Source organism: Mustela erminea, chromosome 15, assembly GCF_009829155.1.
Source record: "Mustela erminea isolate mMusErm1 chromosome 15, mMusErm1.Pri, whole genome shotgun sequence".
Taxonomy (NCBI): domain Eukaryota; kingdom Metazoa; phylum Chordata; class Mammalia; order Carnivora; family Mustelidae; genus Mustela; species Mustela erminea.
The window spans coordinates 75,264,779-75,285,184 of record NC_045628.1 but is presented as its reverse complement, the minus strand read 5'-3'; the positions used below and the strand labels follow the sequence as shown (position 1 = coordinate 75,285,184).

The 20,406-nt window shown below is 45.9% G+C and overlaps 1 protein-coding gene across 5 annotated transcripts in view; it reads right to left on the bottom strand.

Moving 5' to 3' along the window:
* Nucleotides 1-9,090, bottom strand: part of SLC7A1 (solute carrier family 7 member 1) — a 78,929-nt gene extending 69,839 nt beyond the window's left edge. For 2 of the 5 annotated variants that reach the window (XM_032314452.1, XM_032314457.1), the window contains exon 1: nt 8,749-9,090. The gene's annotated coding sequence lies outside the window, so the exon portion shown is untranslated. Of the gene's footprint in view, nt 1-446; nt 522-8,479; nt 8,725-8,748 lie in introns of those variants that run through there. The other 3 variants (XM_032314456.1, XM_032314451.1, XM_032314455.1) reach the window with 2 other exon arrangements.
* Nucleotides 9,091-20,406: the final 11,316 nt, after the last annotated feature.

Below are 20,406 nucleotides of genomic sequence, written 5' to 3'. Positions count from 1 at the left end.
CAGTACTGCATCCAGACCTTACTTTAACTTTTAACAGCAAAGTTTTTCCCATAAGATCAAGTATTCTTTGAAAATGCCATTTTCGGGGTGGCTCGGTCCATTAAGCGTCTAACTCTTGGAGCTTGGGTCATGATCTCGGGGTTGTGGAATCAAGTTCCACCTTGGGCTCTATGCTCGGCAGGGAGTTTGCTTGGTATTGTCTCCTTCACCCTCTGCCCCTCAGCCCCCCTAAAATGAAAAAGTGAATCTTTAAAAAAAAAGTGGGGGAGAAAAAGAAAATGCCATTTTCATTGGCTACATAATATTCCATCCTGGATGGTGTCAATTTACGAAAAGACATTTCTAAATGCTTACCACAAGACAAAAGCACAAACAAGAGACAGTTAAATACAGCATGAAAAACCTAGATTTAGGACCTTAGGTAGGGGAGGAAAACACGATCTTACCAACTCACAGAGCGTGGGCAGTGGACACCAATGCAGTCACATCTTCATCACCATGCACCACATTAAGGTCTAATTTGTGAATCTCCCTTTATAAGCCTCATTCTCTCTTTGATCCAAGAGAACATTGTCTGCACAGAACAATAGGTTTTCATTTCAATTTCCCTTCTTTTCAGGAAAGGAAATGTTTGCACTTCAAAGGGTTTCTTTGAAGAGCAGCTCTCCAGTCCTGGCCCATCCAGGTTAGGAGTTCCGTGGCCTCAGCAGGGTGTCCACAGTCTGGGCGGCTGCCCACCCTGTCACTCTCAAGGCCAGCTCCTTCAAGGAGAGGGTCTGGTGCAGGAGAAGAAAAAATAAACACATGGAAAAATACTTGAGGCTTTTGATCCCGCCCTGCAGATGCCCTTTTTCACACATAATGCAGGTTTACAGCTCAGGGAAACTGAGGTACAAAAGGATGGGGAGCCATGGACAAGGTGATAGCAGCTTCTTGGAGCAAAACCATTCTAGAGTCCAGATTTACTCAGTGAAGACCCCTTCCAGGGCCCAAAGAAGTGAGCCTCTTTCAGTTATCACTCGTGATGACAAAGAGGGCAGCCTGGATAAATGAAATGCAGGAGCAAGATCTACACTTCATAGAAAAGTTTTGAAACCTTCCCCCAAGAACTTTTGGGGAGCAAAGTCACAGACAAAGAGCAAAATTCACCATTTAGAACTTCACCTCCTATTTCTCCACTGGCCCGCTCACAGAGGCCCAAGAGGTTCAACAAGAGGCGAGCCTAACAAGCACATTAAAAAACCACAGGTATTTGCCAAGAGGGTAGCGCCATTTCTCTGGATTGAAGCCCATGCCCATCTTCCCCCCTCTGCTAGGTCTAGGAAGTCAGGGGTATATACTGGACAAGGCAGGACATGCATCATTTCTTTTCACATCTTGAACAAGTTCTGGGTATTCACTAATGATTTCCACCCTCCCCTACCCCGAGGTGGTTAAGTTCACCTGCTCAGGTAGGCAACCACCCAAGAGGTGGGCAGGAGCAGGAAAAACACTCCCCTCTGCTCTGCTCCAGACAGGGAGCCTGTTCCTCCCCAAAGCCCAAGGACACCATGGGCTCCTGCCCTGAGTGTCTGGGGTGTAGGTCTCCTGTGCAAAAGCCGTCCACACCTACCTTGCCGCAAGCCCTCCACCCAGCCCGGCGCTAAGCCTCTGTGCTGGAATTACACATTATTTTTATTCTCCCCTTCTCTCATTTTTCTGTAGTTTCCAAATTTTTCACAATGAGCATTCAAACTTTCAGAAACATTTTTTCTTAAAGAGGCTTGTGAGATAGAAATTTCGACCATAGTTCCTTTGAAAGATCCTCTCCCCAACACACAAAAATTGTATTTATGCATATATATGGCCATAAAGGACAGTATTTGGACAACTGAAAGTCGAATACAGACCGTGGACTAGATAATAATGTGAATCAATGTTCAACTTCCTCATTTGGGTATCATACTCTGGTTATGCAAGAGAACATCCTTATTCTTAGGAAATACACACTGAAGTCTATAGGGGTAAATAAAAGGGCATGATGTCTTCAGCTCTGTCTCAAATCATTCAGGAAAAAAACACATATGGGTGTGTACAGACAGACGGATGGAGCCATAGATACCTACATAGAAAGGGTAGAAGAAGCAAAATACAACTACTGGGGTGAACTTGAGAAAAGGGTAGACTAAAGCTCCTTGCACTGCTCCTGCCACTTTTCTTTAAGTTTGCAATGTTTGCAAACAAGGCAGGAATAGCCCAGGAGAAAAGGAAGAGAAAGGCAGGAGAAGTAATAAAGTTGTCCCTGCAACACCTGCCAGCTTGAGGGCCCTGACTGCTACCCTGGCTGGGGCAGCTTACCACAGCACACTAAGGAAGTCAGCAGTCAAGATGTGGTCCCCAGAAGGAGGCTGACTGCCCCCCTATGAAGTTCCCAGTTCCCGCAGGACGTCCTGCAGAGGGCTCTCCTGGAGCCCAGATGGCCCGACATGCAGGAGTGAAACAGGGCTTCCCCGTGGCCTGGGCAGCAAGTACCACATCCAGTTCCGCTCTGACCAGGATGCCAGACCGCGACCCAGGAAGCCTGCCACCCCGCCAGTGTCCGCCACACACACCAGCAGCTCCAGGTCTGGCTGGCGCCCCGCATGGCTGTCTATAGGCACTAAAGCTCTGCGCTGCGTTCCAGGCCGGCAGGAGCGGAAGGAAAGCAGGGTGCTGTCCAGCGGAGCGACTCCAGGGCTCACTCAGAAGCAAGGGGGAGCGAGGGACCGAGCCGCGGCGAGTGTGCGTGCTATATCTCCGGCCGGGCACTACCCGCTGCACATGGCGTGCCAGGACACAGTCCCAGGGGAGGCGGGCACCTGGCACAGGCTGCCACCCGCACACCCAAGGCACACTGATGGTCGGGACTCGGAGCCAGGCCCCTAGGGTTCAAGTCCTCGCTCTGCCACTTACTGCCCAAGTGCATACATACGGGCAACTTGTGTCACTTCTCAGAGCTTCTGCTTCACGTCACTCAAACAGTATTGCCAACCTTACTGGGCAGCTGTGAGGATTACCAGAACACATGAAGTGCCAAGCACACAGTGAGCACTCAGTAAGCACTGGTGAGTCCTGATCATACCCAGTCCTGGGCCTCTCCCTTCCTTCCTATTTGATGCAACAGACTCTGGTTAATGGCATTTCATTGACCGATAAGAAGATACACTTCCAAGAGACCTAAAGATAGGAAGACAACAGTTACAACACTGTAAGGAAGCAACAGCAAGAGTGGGTAAGTGTGGATTTGCTCCCTTGTTCCCACTGCTGCCCCAGGGGAGGTGCCTAGCACCCCTACCCCAAGGCCCTAGGGGACCTTCTGTTGTCACCTCCAGGAAAGGGATGAAATAAGGTGGAAAACAGAGGTGGAAGTGTTTGGATTTGGTTTCTATACCCAAAGCCATCAGGGTAATTTGGACAAAATGTGTCAGGATGACTATGATGAGGGCAGATAAGCCCCCCCAAACACACACACACACACACACACACACACACACACACACACTTTCTCAGTGTTATATGCACACGCACACAGACACACACTGACAAGCAAGCACTAGGAATGGAGCCATGAGCTCAGCTTTCCAGAGGAGTGACTAAACCCAAAGTGTATGGGTCTGAGACGGAAAGGAATCTGACTCCCCACACACCCAGGGAGGTCCCTGGTCCCCAAAGAGTTTAAGGCTTCAAGGTCATCAAGGCAGTCAGAGCCAGCAGAGGCCCAGAGACTACAGTTCTTTCTCTCATGTCTCCCTTCACCATTGTGGCAAAAAGGCTACAGAATGCTCCCCATGACCCCAAATGTAAAAGGTCAGTGGTGAACAGAGCCCCAGAGGGCTAGAGGGGACAATGGTACAGGAACTAAGGTCACATTCACTGATCCTGGACCTGGGTCAGCAGATGCCTCAGAGGCTCAATGTCCCCCCAACACCTTGGCACTCCATCCACCCCCAGCAATCTAATTCCAAGGAAAAGGGATTATATTTTAACCCCTTGGCAGAATGGGAGAGCAAAACAAACTTGTTACAAGAATTATTTCCTCCACATCTAAACCAAAGAACTGACTTTTCTTTCCAGTACAATAGTTAACACTTATTTTAAGCTGTTGATACGTGCCAGAAGCTGTGTCAAGAACATAACATAGATTATACCTCACTTAAATCCTCTCAATCCTATAAGATAGGCAGGAGAAGCTGATTATTAGGCAAACAATATGGTGAAGAAGTTACACGTGAGAATACATTAGAAAAGGCACTGACCCTGTCAGTAGACCCCACCTGGGGACCCAGCCCCTTCTGCACAAGGGGCCCTGGCCTCTCTTGTGACCCCCACAGCCCATGATCCCTGGAGAACTCAGGCTGGCCACGCCGAGCAGAGGCCACTCCCCGGCAGCCCAGAGTCAGTACTTCGAGCTGGTCACTACAATAGAGAATTCGTGACACATGGAGCACTGAGAGGGTAGGACCCACTCCTGAACAAATGGGAAAGGATGTGTTCGTTCTCACAGTCAAGTGATCTGAACAAACATTCCGGAGAAAGCACTAGAGGAGAAATACAGGATGTTAAGGAAACAAAGCTGTCCATGCCCTCTGTGCCTCCAGAAAAGGGAAGAACAAGCTCACGATCCATTCGGGAGAAAGGGAGAGAGGACAGAGAAATACGCACAAGCCCAGGGAAGCTGTGGGACATCCTCTCTTCCACCTTTGGATACAACCCCCTGGCAGCAGCCTTTGAAGGCTTCCCTGAGCTTGATTTCTGGTTGCCATAGTCAGAACAGTAGACTGGTAACAGAAAGAACTTACTTCATGAAAGAATTCTCAATATTGATTCCGGGACCTTTATTCATCCAAAGAATACTATGGAATTCGCAGTTTGTGAGCTTCGTTATCCGGAAGCTGAGAGGGAAGGCTTCCCCCATCTATGGATAGAGTGAGTCCACGGGGTTGAGAGTCTGAATGCCACTCTAGCGGGCTGCCCACATAGTGGCCAAGCCAGACACCATAAGCCTACAGGGGCGCTGTTCCCAGCATGCCTCCTACCTGTCCTCAGCTCCCAAAGCAGCTTCCTTCCTTTCAAGGCACCTCACCTCAGCCTGCACTGAAGCTGGAAAGGCCCCTAACCACACATGACTCGAATTCATTCACGCCATTCGGTCACCAAATGTACCATCTGGCAGTCTGAACCCTTACTGACAATCAACAGAGGGAAAAAGCCAAAGGAAAGACTGGGTGTGGCAGGATGGGTCAACCCTATGCCAGAATCGATTCCAGTGTCCAGAAATGTCTTTCCTAGAGCTGGTGTCCCTAGAAGGAAGGACTCCAGACCAAGGGTAAAGTAACCAGCCTTCCTCACAGCTCTGCCAATGCCACAGATCTGAAGGAATGCCTTTTGAGTGGGATGAACATATTTAGCAGTCCTCCAAACTGTTTTACCAATCTGTCACCTGTTCTTCTGACTCACAGGTGGCAAACGCACTAAACCTTCCAAGACAGATTCCAATGCAGTATTAACAACTGCAGGGATGGTTCTTTTCAAAGATGCTTTGGGGTCAGGGGAGAAAGATTATGGACAAAGAGGAGAGAGATGTTCCTCAAGTGTACTACAGGGCTGTTAATTTCCCATGGGAGATAGTATGCTTCTATTCTGTGGCTGGAAGAGACCTGAATCCTTGTGGTGGATACAACCTTGGCCTGGGAACCAATGCCACTGCCCCAAGACACAAGAAACCCCTGGAAGCAGGTGCCCTGAAGGCCCAAGAATGAAAAAGGAGGTATACCTCGTGTGGCAGAGGGTCCCCGTCCTGGTCATGGGACAAACCCACAGCCAAGGTGCTTACTGGAAGGTGGCAGAGGGGCACAGGGAGTCTGCAAGCACCAAGAGATCCCTACATTAGGTTCAAGGAAGCAAGACAGCTAGGTGAAAAAGAAGGAAGCCACGATACTGGGGCCGGTGGCTATAATGCAGTCATGTACCTGAGAGGGGCCCCTGAGCAGACAGAGTTCAACCTTGAGAACAGAAATGTCTAAAAAAAAAAGTCAGTTGTGACTTTTAGAAGAGTCCTTCCCAACATGCTCATTCTTCCATATTCCCATCTCGTTAATACCATATGGCAGCTCTACTTCTTGGAATCGTATTTGACCTTTCACACCTCACGTGAACTTCCCGGGCCAAGCCTGTTGAGTCTCCCTTTAAAATCTACAGTTGGAACAAGTAGTTAAGTCTACAGGTGGAGCAGAACTCAACCCCCACCCCCATCTCTACCATTACCACCCCAGCCCAAGCCATCACCGCTCAAGGAAATGACATATGGTCACTCTCTCTTGTGCACATACAACATGAAGTTGGATTGTATTCCAGACTTAAGTTACATTTCTCCCTGCTTCTATACCTGCCCACTTCCCGCACCTCCATATAATCTCCATGCAGCATTTAAAGTAATCCTCAGAGGGTTCTCCAGCTCATCCAAAGTAAAAGCAAAGTCCTCATGGTTCATGCGATCTGCCCTCAACTGGAAGAGGGCAGTGATACTGATGGGCCCCAGGCGTGAAGAGACCAATCATACAGAAAAACACTAGGGTCCCATCCACAGGTCCTGCTTGGACCTGAACCAGATAAAATGATAAACAGCTACAAGATGCATCTGGGATATAGAAAAATGTTTCTCTCCATTACTTGTTCTTATTTCAAATTCCCCCATAGGATTAATAAACCAATACCTCCAAATACATGGTTAATAATGAAAAAGGATTAATCCAATTAGACATAATACTGGGCCCTCCAACATAATTACATATTTTTACTGATCTTAGTAGAAAAAAAGCTCCAGACTAGAACAATCAATAAGCATGTACTTATACCAAATATAATTAACATGTGTCTTAGAATACAAGCTCCCCAGGGTTGGCAATCTTGCCTTCCAAGCCTTTTTCCTTCTAAAGCAAATAATTATATAGATAAGAGCACTCGTTTGGCCCAAATCCAGATTCAACCAACTGCGTATATTTCTGATCTCTATTAAGTTTTGTCCTGTTTGCTTAGTCAGAACTCCTTTGACACTCTTTAAATTTATCTATAATGATTAACATGATTGTAATATGCTAAACCTTTGAAAACTATGTTAATCCATTGTTGACTTTGTCCCCTAACGTCTATTTTGATTGTGTGGCTTAAATAAGACCTTTTGTTTTAATGACAGAAGGGTGTGTTCATATAAAAATAATGATAATTTCCACTGAGACCAACTAAAAATATCAGGGGAATAAATGTATCATGGTTTCCTACTATCTGAACCAAACATAAAGGGCAAGAAATGTTACTATCAACTCCCAAGTAAATTATAATTCAAATTAAAGACAATTAGAAAATTCAGCCACAAGCCAACAAAAAGTCTCCACTGACCAAATTTTGAAGAGCACTTTTTAAAAAAAAATTATTTATTTAACAGACAGAGATCACAAGTAGGCATAGAGGCAGGCAGAGAGAGAGAGGGAAGCAGGCTCCCCGCTGAGCGGAGAGCCCAACGTGGGGCTCGATCCCAGGACCTGGGACCATGACTGGAGCCAAAGGCAGAGGCTTTAACCCACTGAGCCACCCAGGTGCCCCTAAAGAGCACATTTTTAAGGAAATATACCGGGGACTGAAATCCCAACCCTCTCCTCCCATAACTACACACAAGTCTAGGTTTCTTCCCTGGAGAGAGAGCGAGCCCCACCACGTGTATTGGGAGGTGCAGTTTTCTTCCTGGAGGCACATGTCTCTACTACCCTAATCTCACCAAACACCACCAGTATCTGCTTCCCACACCCACTGAAAAGGGGAAGGAGCTAAAATAGCACTTCGTAGTAGTAGTCAGCACAAGGGCTGCTCTGTGTACACACGGGTTTAGAATGCCTGCTCGACCTGCCCAGTTTGGGAAGTTTTCTACTACGCAGAAAGGAACACACTGGGAAAAGGTTGTCTTTATTAAGCCGGAATAACTTCCTCTCCCTCCAAACCATCTGGAAGGCTTGAAGAACTCAGCCTTCATGTGTCAAATCGGGTCACAAGGAAGCCCACCCAGGGGGGGAACTTCCCCGAAATCACCCTGGAAACTCAGACAAGAGGTGTAGGCGGGCCGGGGCGCGACCCGAGCTCTAGGGATAAGAGGTGGGCGCCGCAGGCAGGGTGCGGGGGTGCACCGCTGTGCCCAGGCCGGCCACCTGCCGCGGGACCACCCCCGCGGCCACAGGGCGGGCTCCCACCAAGACGATGACACATCGCAGACCTCGTGGCGGGGCGGGGTGCTCTGCTCCGCGCCATGTAAGGGCAGGCCTCCGGATGCCTCCCGGCCGGGCCCGCATGCCCACTGATGCGGCCAGTCCCGCCTCCAGCCCACCGCGACCACCCGGACGGTCCCGGCGCGGGGTCGCTGGCGGGCGCGCGCGGCGGGCATCACGGCGGCGCCAGGTCGTCCACGCTTACTCACTCGGTGTTGCATCATGCACCACGCCGCGCGCCTTCAGGGAACCAAAATGGACTCCAGTGGAGGAGACAGCCGCATGGGCACCGGCCCCGCGCGCACAGCCCCGCGCCCGTCCTGCCCTTGCCCACCCCGGAGGATGCCAGCATCCCCGGCGCCGGACCCACGCCGCTCCCCGAGCCGCCCTCCCGCGGCCCCACGCGGCGCCAGGGGCCCCTCCAAGGTGACCCGGGGCCGAGCAGCTGCCCTAGCGCCGGCGGGGGCCGGGCACTCACCGAGGCGGCGGGCGGGCGGCGGGATGCGGACTAGTCCGCGGAGGGGCTCGGCACGCGCCGCTGGAAGGACGGCTGCTCGGAGGGAGGCGCGGCGCGCAGGGAGCGGGAGCTGCGGCTGCGGTTAGCGGACGCTGGCTGGCCTCGCGCCCCGCCCGGCAGTTCACCTGCCCGCGCCGACTGAATGGAGCGTGGAGAGCGGGCGGGCTCTGGCGCCGGGTTTCATCAGCCGCGCGCCGGGCCCCCGCCCCCTCGCTCCCGCCCCGCGGCCCCGGCAGCCCCCCCGTCCAATCGCGCGCTTCAGCCGCCGGGTACCAATGGGAGCGCGGCGCGGCGGGACGGCAGGCCCGAGGCGGTGGCCGGGGCGGGGCGGAGGGGCGGAGAGGGGCGTGTCCGCGCCGGGGTTCCCCGGGCCCGCGGCTATTCCCCGCGCCTTCGCTTCGGCTCCGCCCTCTTGTTGCCATTTTTCCGCCAATCCGAGCCCGCGGCGCGACCGCATCCCCGGGTCCTCTGACAGCCGGAACCTCGCGGGTCCGGGTTAGCGCGCAGGGCAGTGCTGCCCAGAGCGGCGGGCCCCAGGGAGCTGACACCGAACTCGCCACCAGTGCTCCTTTTCCAGAGATAAAACATCTGGGAAGCACTTCAAAAGTTCTTTTTTTTTTTTTTAAGTAAATCTTCACTTGTCATTGGATTATTTTATTATTGCTATTCCTTTGTTTTTAATAAATAACTTACTCCTGCCCCTTATCAGGAAGGGCCCTGAAGCCTGAATCGGCCTGTGTCACAAGCACACCTGACCGGCTGGCTAGTCAAAGCGGCTTACTTCCAGAGTTACTCTCCCCTAGATGGCAAAAACTTTAGAACCGAATCCCACAGTGCTCACTGCACAAGCTGCCTCTTTGTTGTCTCTCTTTGCTGCAAAAACCCCACACAAGAACTACGACCTATAGAGATCCAGTAATCTGTACCATGGGAGACGTGAGCGATCATAGATTAATCCTGCCAGCCTCCTTCTAACTTTGTGAATAACAAACACACACAACAAAACAAAAAGCACAGAAAAATGACAGCACAGTGTTCATGGCCTCAGAGTCTTCGCCACACCATCAAACCCCCTCCCTCCCCCACCCCCCAGGTACAGTGTCCTTGGTCAGTAATTGGGACTCACTGTCAGCTACTGGATACGAAACTGTCTTGGAACTACACTAGCAGTTTATAAAATACATAGCTGCATGGTGTTGGCTTCAGAAAGATATTCATGAACACAGAGAAATGAGCTAATATTGGTAAAGCACTTTGAACAGTGTCAAAATGAACAGTTTGGAGTCATAATAAGCAACTAGGTATGTGCTATTTTAAAACAGTTTCAATTGTGAGGTGGTGAAATGATGCCCTCGAGTTGCATTATGGAGGCCTCCTGTTCTGGGGCTTTTCCTGAATCCCACACAGCCCCCTTCACCTGCTGACATAGCCATCCACAGAAGGAAGCCTGCTGTGATTCAAGGACCATCCTCGTTGCCTTTGCGCCAGATCTTGATTAGAATCTCAATTCCACCATCTCATTTGCTGTGTTATCTTCTGCAAGCTATTTCATCTCTGTTTGGGAGTGATAAACCTTGTATTATTATTTTTTTAACCTTGTGTTCTTATCAGAAGCCTATCCCTTAGTGTTTAAAATATGATTGTGAGATTTTTTTAAAAGACTCTTGGCAGTCAAATAGAATTTAGTAGGTTGTAGAGATGCCCTGTTTGGGCAACACAGAGAGGGAATGTAGAGTTGATGTGTAAATTCTGAGAGCAAGTGTTCCAGGCGCTGATGGGTATATAGGGAGAACTTAACCAAGAGGATTTTTAGCTATATGCTCAGTTTAGCAGTCCAATCCAGCAGGCTTTGTCTTCGGGAAGATGTTAGGAGAACCTCAGTGATAAGGAATTTAAGCAAGCAACTTCACAGCAAAAAGGATTCAGTGTGAGCCAGAGAAAAAAACAATTATGGTCAAGATCTCAGCAAAAAGTTAGGGGGAAAGTTCAAAAAAATAAACTGGCTGAATATTTTTAATAAAGCTAAATTTCAGGCAGATTAGGATTCACATGGCAGGTCCTGAAGGACCATGAGCAAAGGGCAACCTTGATTAGAATCAAGGAGCAGATGAAGCATTATTTCAAAGACCGGTACAGAAAGGAGACTCTGGCATTCAGGCCCTGGAAAGCCCCTTGTAAGGTTAAGCTTGACACACCAAGTCCCAGCCTAGCACCATCAGGCAGCATGGGGGAGTACAAACGTGCAGAGAATCAGAGTCAGACAGACGTGGTTTTCAACTTTGCCTCTACTTCTGTCTAGCCACTGGCCTGGGGAAATTATGTTTGTCCTCTCTCAGCCTCAGTTTGCTCATCTGCAAAATAAGGATTTAACACCTGGTAGATGGGCATAAGTTCATGGTGACAATAAAAAATATGTAGTTGGTAAAGCTGAGGAGAAAAAGATGCGTGAAGGTGTAACAGAAAAAGAGACACCAGATACAGACCCACAAAATAGCCAACTGATCGTTGACAAAGGAGCAAAAAGCAATAGTCTCTTCAACAAATGGTGCTGGAACAACTGAACATCCACGTGCAAAAAAAAAAAATCTAGACACAGATCTTATAACTTTCACAAAAGTTAACTCGAAATAAGTCATAGACCTAAATATAAAATAAAAATGAAAAAAAAATGCCAGAAGTTGATAACAGAGGAGAAAACCTAAGTGATTTTTTGGTTTAGTGATGACTTTTCCTAAAATACAACACCAAAAGCACATTGTACAAAAGAAAAAATTGATTAAGTTAGACTTCATTAAAATTAAAATCCTCTGCTCTATAAAAGATACTGTTAAGAGAATGAAGAGACAAGTTGTGGACTGGGAGAAAATCTTCACAAAACACATACCTGATAAAATATTGGTATACAAATGTACAAAGAACACTTAAAACCCAACAATGAGAAAATATACAAAGATACAAAGAACTCTTAAAACCCAACAATAAGAAGAAAAAAAAAAACACGTTTTTTTAAATGGGCAAAAGACCTGAACAGACATCTCACTGAAGAAGATATACAGATGGCAAATAAGCACATTAAAAGTTATTTAACATCATATGTTATTAGGGAACTGCAAATTAAAACGGTGAGATACCACTGCATACCCAATGAATAGCTAAAACCCAAAACACACATACCACCAAATGCTGGCAAGGATATGAAGCAACTGGAACTCTCATTCATTGCCGATGGGAATGCAAAATAGTACGGCTACTTTGTAAAACACTTTGGCAATTTCTCACAAAACAAAACACAGTCCTACCATAGAGACCAGCAACTGCATTCCTTGGTATTTACCCAAATGAGCTGTGTCCACACAAAAACTTATATGCGAATGTTTATAGCAGCTTTATGCATAATTGCCAAAACTTGGAAGCAACCAGGATGTCCTCCAATAAGTGACTGAACAAATAAACTGCAATACATCCAGTCAATGGAATACTGTTTCTTGATGAAAAAAAAAAAAAAAAGGAGTTATCAACCCATGAAAAGACATGGAGGAAAGTTACATGTATATTGCTAAGTGAAAGAAGCCAGTTTGAAGAAGCAACACACTATATGATTTGAACTTCTGGAAAAAAGCAAAATTATAGGGAAATAAAAAGATCAGTAGTTGCCAAAGGTTTATGGGGGGAGGGAGGAATGAGTAGGTGGAGCATAGGGTATTTTTAGGACAGTGAAACTACTTCAAATGATACTGTAATGGTGCATACATGTTATTATATATTTGTCAAAACCGACAGAGTGTACAACACAAAGAGTAAACCTTAATATAAACTATAGAATTGGGTGCCTGGGTGGCTCGGTGTGTTAAGCATCTGCCTTCAGCTCAGGTTGTGATCCTGAGGTCCTGGGATCAAGTCCCACATCAGGGAGTCTGTTTCTCCCTCTGCCTCTCTCTTTCTCTCTCTCTCAGGAATAAATAAATAAAAATCTTTTTAAAAAACTATAGAATTTAGGGACGCCTGGGTGGCTCAGTGGGTTAAAGCCTCTGCCTTCGGTTCAGGTCATGATCCTAGGGTCCTGGGATCGAGCCCCACATGGGGCTCTCTGCTTGGCAGGGAGCCTGCTTCCTCCACTCTCTCTCTGCCTGCCTCTCTGCCTTCTTGTGATCTCTCTCCATCAAATAAATAAATAAAATCTTTAAAAAAAAAAACTATAGAATTTAGACAATAAGATTGAATGTTGGCTCATCAACTGTAGCGAGTGTACTAAACTAATTCAAGATGTTGATAATAAGGGAAACTGAGTGGAGCAAAGGGAGTATATGGAAACTCTCCTTATATAATCTTCGATTTTTTTTATAAACCTAAAACTGTGGTATGTATAGTATATAGTATATACCATGTATATATAAAATACATTGACATATATACTACTTATTATATATTAAAAATATATATATATACACATATATATGTGTATATATATATAATTAGACTACCCATTTGACCCTTGAACAAAATGGGGCTAGGACCAAATGCCTTCCACCACCACCCACCCCACCCCCAGGCAGTTAAAAATCTGTGTATAGCTTTTGGTGCCCCCAAAACTTAGCTACTCATAGCCTACAATTTACTGGAGGTCTTATGGGTAACATAAACAGTCAGTTAACATATATTTTGTATGCTATATGTATTATATACTACATTCCTATAATAAAGTAAGCTAGAGAAAAAATGTTCTTAAAAATCATAAAGAAGAAGAAATACATTTACAGTGCTATACTGTAAAAAAATCCACATATATGTGCATATATACAGTGCTATACTGTAAAAAAACACATATATGTGGATATGTGGATATCCACATATATGTGGTTTTTTTACAGTTTTCCACATATATGTGGATATAAAAAATCCACATATATGTTGCTGAAGGATCAACTATTTTATATTATCTACATTTATATGTAATATAATGAATATGTATATATGTATATGCTTGTGCATATGTGTGTGCATAATGAATATGTATACACACATATGTAAAGCACTTGGTATAGGTCTACATATTGAAAGTATTCATTTGGCAGTAGTTGTTATTAAGCAGATCAAAGAAACAGAGTTGCTTCATTTTCTGCAGTTTGAAGACTGTGTCCTTCCTGGATTGGTTAAGCATGTGGACTCTGGAGTTAAAGAATATGGCTTTAGATCCTGACTTTGCTACTGCTAAGCTACAAATAGTTAGACAAATTACCTCATTTCCTCCGAGTTTCACTCTCCTCATTTCTAAAACGAGGATTATGGTGCTGGTGATGAATGAATGACGATATTCATGGAAAGCCTTTAACATCCTATCTGGAACCATAACAAATACCCAGAGAACATTACTATTAATGTTCAACAACTAGACTGATTTGTGGGGTCATGCAAATGCTAAATTGGAGCATTTCACCATTCATAATAAAGGAGTGTTCTTAAAACCAGAAACTTTGCAGGAAAAGGCTGTCAGTACGTGACCCTGTAAGGACTGAGTGGTTAAACCATCTCTTTCCTAATTCCCTGCGGGTCCAGGTGGGGAGGGAAAGAACATAGTTATCACTGCATTCTTCAGAAGACCTCTGCTTTTACCTGGCCAGCTCCTTTCTGTTCTGCTGGAACCAGGACTATCCCTTTTCTTGGGAGATTCTGCTCTTGTCTCTCCCAACCTCCCCTACTCTTGCATCTTCAGCAGGAACGATCAGGTCACAGAACCCCATCACTGTCAGCATTGAAATTTTGTTGGGGGTGGAAGGCCCCTGATCCAAGCCAATTATTTCCTGGCTACAGGAAATATTGGAAAGAAGAGAAGTCTCCTTCCTCCCTGATTGCAGAACTGGACAGGTGTCAGCCAGGTGCCACCAGTAGCCATAGTCGCAGCTGTGGAGAATCAGCCAGCCCGAGAGAATGAAGCGGACACATAGAAGTCTAAGGTGAGAGATGCAGAGAGTGCTAATAGTCCCCAAGTCCCCATTCCAGTGCTCACTGAGGCTGTCCACCTGGGGAAGAGTCAGAGAGATACTCCTTTCTGCCAAAGCCATTCGTGTTGGGTCTCTGTCAATTATATCCAAAAGAAACCTGATTAATACAGCTTTTCTATCTTAGGGACTTTCTCCCCTGGGCTAGATTGGGAAGAATTATAAACACCTTGACAAAACATCGCCCCTCTGGAAGAGACAGTGACATGCCTGGCATCCATTAGCATTGAAAAGTACAGCCCTTGGGTTTAGGGGATTAGACTCTCTTTAACTGACAGAGAATGAAATCGGATCTCTGCCCGATTTTCAGGAGACCTTTGAAGCCAGCTGTATACATGACTGTGTTATGGTAGAAAGTGCTTTTTCTTCACCAAAAAGACAGTGTGCCTATCCTTGAGTAGAAGGGCCTTTCTTACAATGTATATCTTTGTTAGAATATATAGCTGTAAGAAAATGTGAGAGATGCCCACAAAGATTTATGTCCACATGAATTTATTTGTAATAGCAAAAGAGGAAAGTTCATAAGTGTGCAAATATGAAGAGTTGATTAAATACATTCAGATCTATTCATAAAATGGAAAAGGATATTAAGCCGCCATTACATTTCTTGTTTTTAAATAATATTTAATGCTGTGGGAAGTACTCAGATTATAAGAATGGGCTAATTCTGCAAAATTTTCTATATATACACATGCACTTATATCCACGTAGATAAGCAGATATTCTATACACACAATATGTACAAACAAGATGGAAATATAAAAATGTTGTCCCTAGAAGGAGTTTTAATTGTTTTGTATACTCACCTCAATATTCTACATTGAAAATTTACAACAAACTCAATAGATGTTATTAAAAATCAGAATTGTAGTCTAAACAAAAGATAAAATTCTGCCTCCAGTCCCCACCTCCCCCCAAAATCTATGTAGTAAAAGAATACCGATGCCTTCATCCTTAACTCTTACTGGCCTTTGTGGTTTGTCAAGAAACAAGCTCAGGCCTGCTGTTCAACTATCGACAAGCTTTTCAAGCATTTAGTGCCAGATAACCAGGGACCCAGAGCATGAGCTCTGAGAAGTTGAGGATATCCTGTCTCCTGCATACACACAGAAATATTAAAATAATAGGGTGCCTAGGTGGCTCAGTCATTTAAAGGACCAATTCGTGATTTGGGCTCAGGTGGTGATCTTAGGGGCCTGAGACTGAATTCCACATTGGGCTCTGCCATCTGTGTGTGAAGTCTCCTTAAGATTCTCTCCCTCTGCACCCCCCCACAAGCCTGCTCTCTTTAAACTATACATACATATAAACAAATATAAATAAGTTTAACCATTTCCATTTTTTCCCCTGCTGCTCCAATTCCCTTCAATTTTTTTTTTTAAGAATTATTTATTTATTTGACAGACAGAGATCACAAATAGGCAGAGAGAGAGGAGGAAGCAGGCTCTCCCCTGAGCAGAGAGCCCGATGCAGGGCTGGATCCCAAGATCCTGAGATCATGACCCGAGCCAAAGGCAGAGGCTTTAACCCACTGAGCCACCCAGGCGCCCCACCCTCAATGGTTTTTCTTTCTTTAACATTATGTTTTCTTCATATGAAAACCTTTTGGAGCCCCTGTTTAACTAGAGCCCTGGACTTGGACTTGCTTTGCCAGGCCAGCCCTCCAGTACTAAGAATAAGTTAGCTCTAACTTGAGCCCTGGCAAGAGTCAGCACAGACAGAGGAATCATCCCCACTCACCTTTCCAGTTTAAAATTGCTTCAAATGTGAAGGCCAATGGTACATATTTCCTATTGGGTTCCCAAAGTGTTTTTTGTGCTCCATGAAAAGGTTTTTACCTAATTTCCCATACTTTTACTGTGTCCTTTAACACACAAATACTATATCCATTGACATATAAATTTAGAAAACACATGAGAATGTTCTGGATTATAAAGTGTGTTAAGGACTGAATTGTGTCCCCCTAAAACTCTAATGTTGAAGTCCTAATCCCCAGAACTCAGAATGTGACTGTATTTGGAGATAGAGCCTTTCTTTTTTTTTTTTTTTCAAAGATTTTGTTTATTTATTTGACAGAGATCACAAGTAGGCAGAGAGGCAGGCAGAGAGAGAGAAAGAAAGAAGCAGGCTCCCCGCTGAGCAGAGAGCCTGACTGGGGGCTTAATGCCAGGACCCTGGGATCATGACCTAAGCCAAAGGTAGAGGCTTTAACCCACTGAGCCACCCAGGCGCCCCAGGAGATAGAGCCTTTAAAGAAGTGATTAAATTAAATAAGGCCCTAATTTAACATGACTGGCATCTTTATAAGAAAAGGAGATTAGGCCAAACGGAGAGATATCAGAGATGTGTGAGCCCAAAGGAGGAGCCATGTGAGGACACAGTGAGAAGATGGCCATCGGCAAGCTTCAGAAAGAAACTAAGCTTTCACCTCAGTCGTGTGTCAGCCCAAGATGGCCGAACTCGGGCCAGTTGAGCAAAGGTTGGAGTGAGCCCCAGCGTGGCCGGGGAAGACTGCTGGAGGCGCCAGCTGCTGTGAGGACAGCATAAGGCTTTAGATGGAAAATCATGAACAAGAAGAAGGAAAACTTAATTATCAATATCATAACCAGAAAAATTAACTAACTCCCCAGAGCAGAAAGAATCTACTTGAGCATGGGTCAACCTATATTAGACTCAATGCTATTTCTGTGGTCTCACAGCAAACAGTCTCTTTCAACTCCTCTTTAGGGGGGACACAGGCTTGTATGGCTGATCACAGCTGTGGGCTCACCGATGGCAGTGATCCCAGTTTTGACGGCAGAAGCATCCTACAAGGGTTTGGTTAAGTTTACCTTTGAATACGGGTGATTGGAATTGTGAAATCTGTACCATAATATGAGTCGATTGATTGGTCTTATTGTGAGGGGTCTGTATCCTGTTTTCTTGGCTCTACCTGTGAATGGTGGCCTTGTAGCCAGGTATAAGTTAGCCCTGTGACCAGAGGAAAGAAAGATCTTCACCTTTTGCATCAGAAGATTCTAAGTCTGGCTTAGTTTTGCATCAGAATTTCTAAGTCTGGCTTTAGAAAGATGTTATTTCCCATTTCACTCCAGACTGTGTTTGCGGCCTACCTCAGATCAAAACAATATAAACTAATTATAAAGGCTCTTCTGCCACCTGAACCTGGCCTAGAAATTTGTTAACTGTTAGACAAATGTGTACACAAGAATAAAATTCTAATGTGTGGGGGGGAAAAAAAAGAAAAGAACCTAAGCCTGCTGGCACCTTGATCTTAGACTCCCTAACTCCAAAACTGGGAGAAAATACATCTCTGCTGTTTAAGGGCCCCCGCCTTATTATGGCAGCCCTAGCAAGTTAATATATGGTAGAAATCTTATTTTCAAAGGACTGTCAGGGCTGCAAATGTCAGGACCTAAGCACCAGCAGCGCAAACCTCTGGTTGTGCAGAATCAGGGTGGGGCGGGGCCCATGCTGGTCATAGGACCAAGTGGAGGCACAGTCAGGGCATCGGACTGGCGGTGTGGGGCTCTTTGACACCTAAGACCAGATCACTCAATATGTTGCCATAAAGGTGTTTCCTACAGCTGCTCTCTTCCACTCGACGCCTGTGCCCAGTGCAGATGATAGGAGAACCTTCGAGATTCTCCACATCCTCCTTGTCTATAGCATTTGCAGTCTCCTAGCTGTGCTGCCATAATGGGAAGCCCACTTGCTCTCAGCTGATGGGCACCCTCTGCTATGAGCCTCAAAAAGCTGTGACTTCGCACTGCAAGCAGAGTGGCAGAGTGGGGAAAAGAGCAAACTTTGGCATCAGACATGGGCATGACTCTGGACTCCATTGCTCATCAGCTTGTGATTTTGATCAAGTTATTTAACCTCTTACGGTCTCCTTGAAAGAGGGCAACATTCTCTACCCTTGACTGATTGTTGAGAGGATAAAATGTGATAATGTGTGAAAGGGGAGGTATCAACAAACACTAGATTCCTCTTACTCTGTGTTCTTTCCTCTATCCTCCTACTCTTTCTCCTACTCCCATTCTGACTAAGAACAGCAATCAAAGAATACATCATGGTCCCTGACACCCAGACTTGTAACTCTCTTCCACTGCCCTTTCCACCTGCCTGACTACACCAAGGAAGGTCTGCCTATAGACATTAGGGTTCTGCGTGGCCCCTGGAGGCAGCTCACCAGCATCACCCTTTGTGGGGTTTAGCTAATTTCTGCAGTAATTTGATCTGGAGAAGCCATCTCTTTTTTTGGATTTCTAGAAAGACATGTCACTTTCAGGGAGATACCAACTTCAGCCAAACCTAGCACAGTGGTTCCTGCACTCTGGAAATGTTCATTGCTCATAAAACTTTTCTTGCTGCATTAAGATTTAAAAAAAAAAAAAAAGTATGAGATCTCAGCTCACACAAACATCCCAGAAGTTTCTACTTGGCAAAACAAAAGTAGAACTTTTATGCAAAGACATTTTGGGTTTCTCAGCGGTGTGGCCATATCCCTAGCCATGCCTACCTTGACTACGCTCACCTCACAGCCTTGGGATGAGGTCTCTGCATTTGCTTCTTACACGGAACATTCCTCCTACGAGAATGGACCATCAAGGCCACAAGTCCCATGCAGTGGCTGAGAACAGTTACTTGTGGTAGAGGCAGTTACTTGGGGGACTTTCAGTAGGTAACTGACCTCTTCAGGCCTTTGTTCCCTCATCTAAAAAAATAGAGGAGAGCTAATGAGCTAATGAGCTAATGAGCTGCTGTAAGAGTTGAGAAAAAGCCTGAAAGGCCCTGTGTGCAGTGCCTGGACCATAATAATAATGACTCCATAAAGGCTACCCATCATTATTATTACTATCATCAATATTTTTCAGTCAATGCAAGCTTCACATAAAAGGAAATAGCAGCAGAATACCTTCATTAATGCCTCATCATTTTATCCCCTGACTGCTAAGAGGCTTAGTGGAGAAAAAAGCCACAGGGGCATAGTATTTACGAAGTGCTTTTGAATGTGAACCAAGGGCACATCCCCAAGTTGAGAAGCAGAAAGCAACAAGGCTGTCTGCAGAAGACTGGTCCTTATGCAGGCCATGGGCAGCTGTGGGGCAGCTGAGGTTATTACCCAGAGGTAACAGCTGAGGTAACAGTACCCAGCTGAGGTTGTTACTCTTTCCACTATTGATGTCAGGGGCCAGAGAATTCTTCATTGCCTTGTGTACTGTACGAAAGTCAACAGGATCCCTGGCCTCTACCACTAGGTGACGGCTGCACCCTCCGACAACTAAAAATGTTTCCAGACATTGCCAAACGGCCTCTGGAAGGCAAAATCACCCCCTTTTCACCCCCGCTTTAAGAGCCACTGGCATTGAGGGGCATCTGACTGTCTTGTATTTGGTACTGAGTGCTGTCTCTTAGGTGAAAAGGGAATATGTGATCACCGCAGGTGGGGCTGGGATTCAGCTGGCTGGCACTGGTCCAACCGAACCACTGTTTATGGTCCCGTAGCTGTTCCAATGGATTGGTGCCTGTGCCGTACTGGTTGGTAAATATGCTTAATATAATTCCTGCATCACAGTGAACCTTAGGCTGAGGTTTCTCTCAAGAAGCCAAGGTTAAAGCAGAT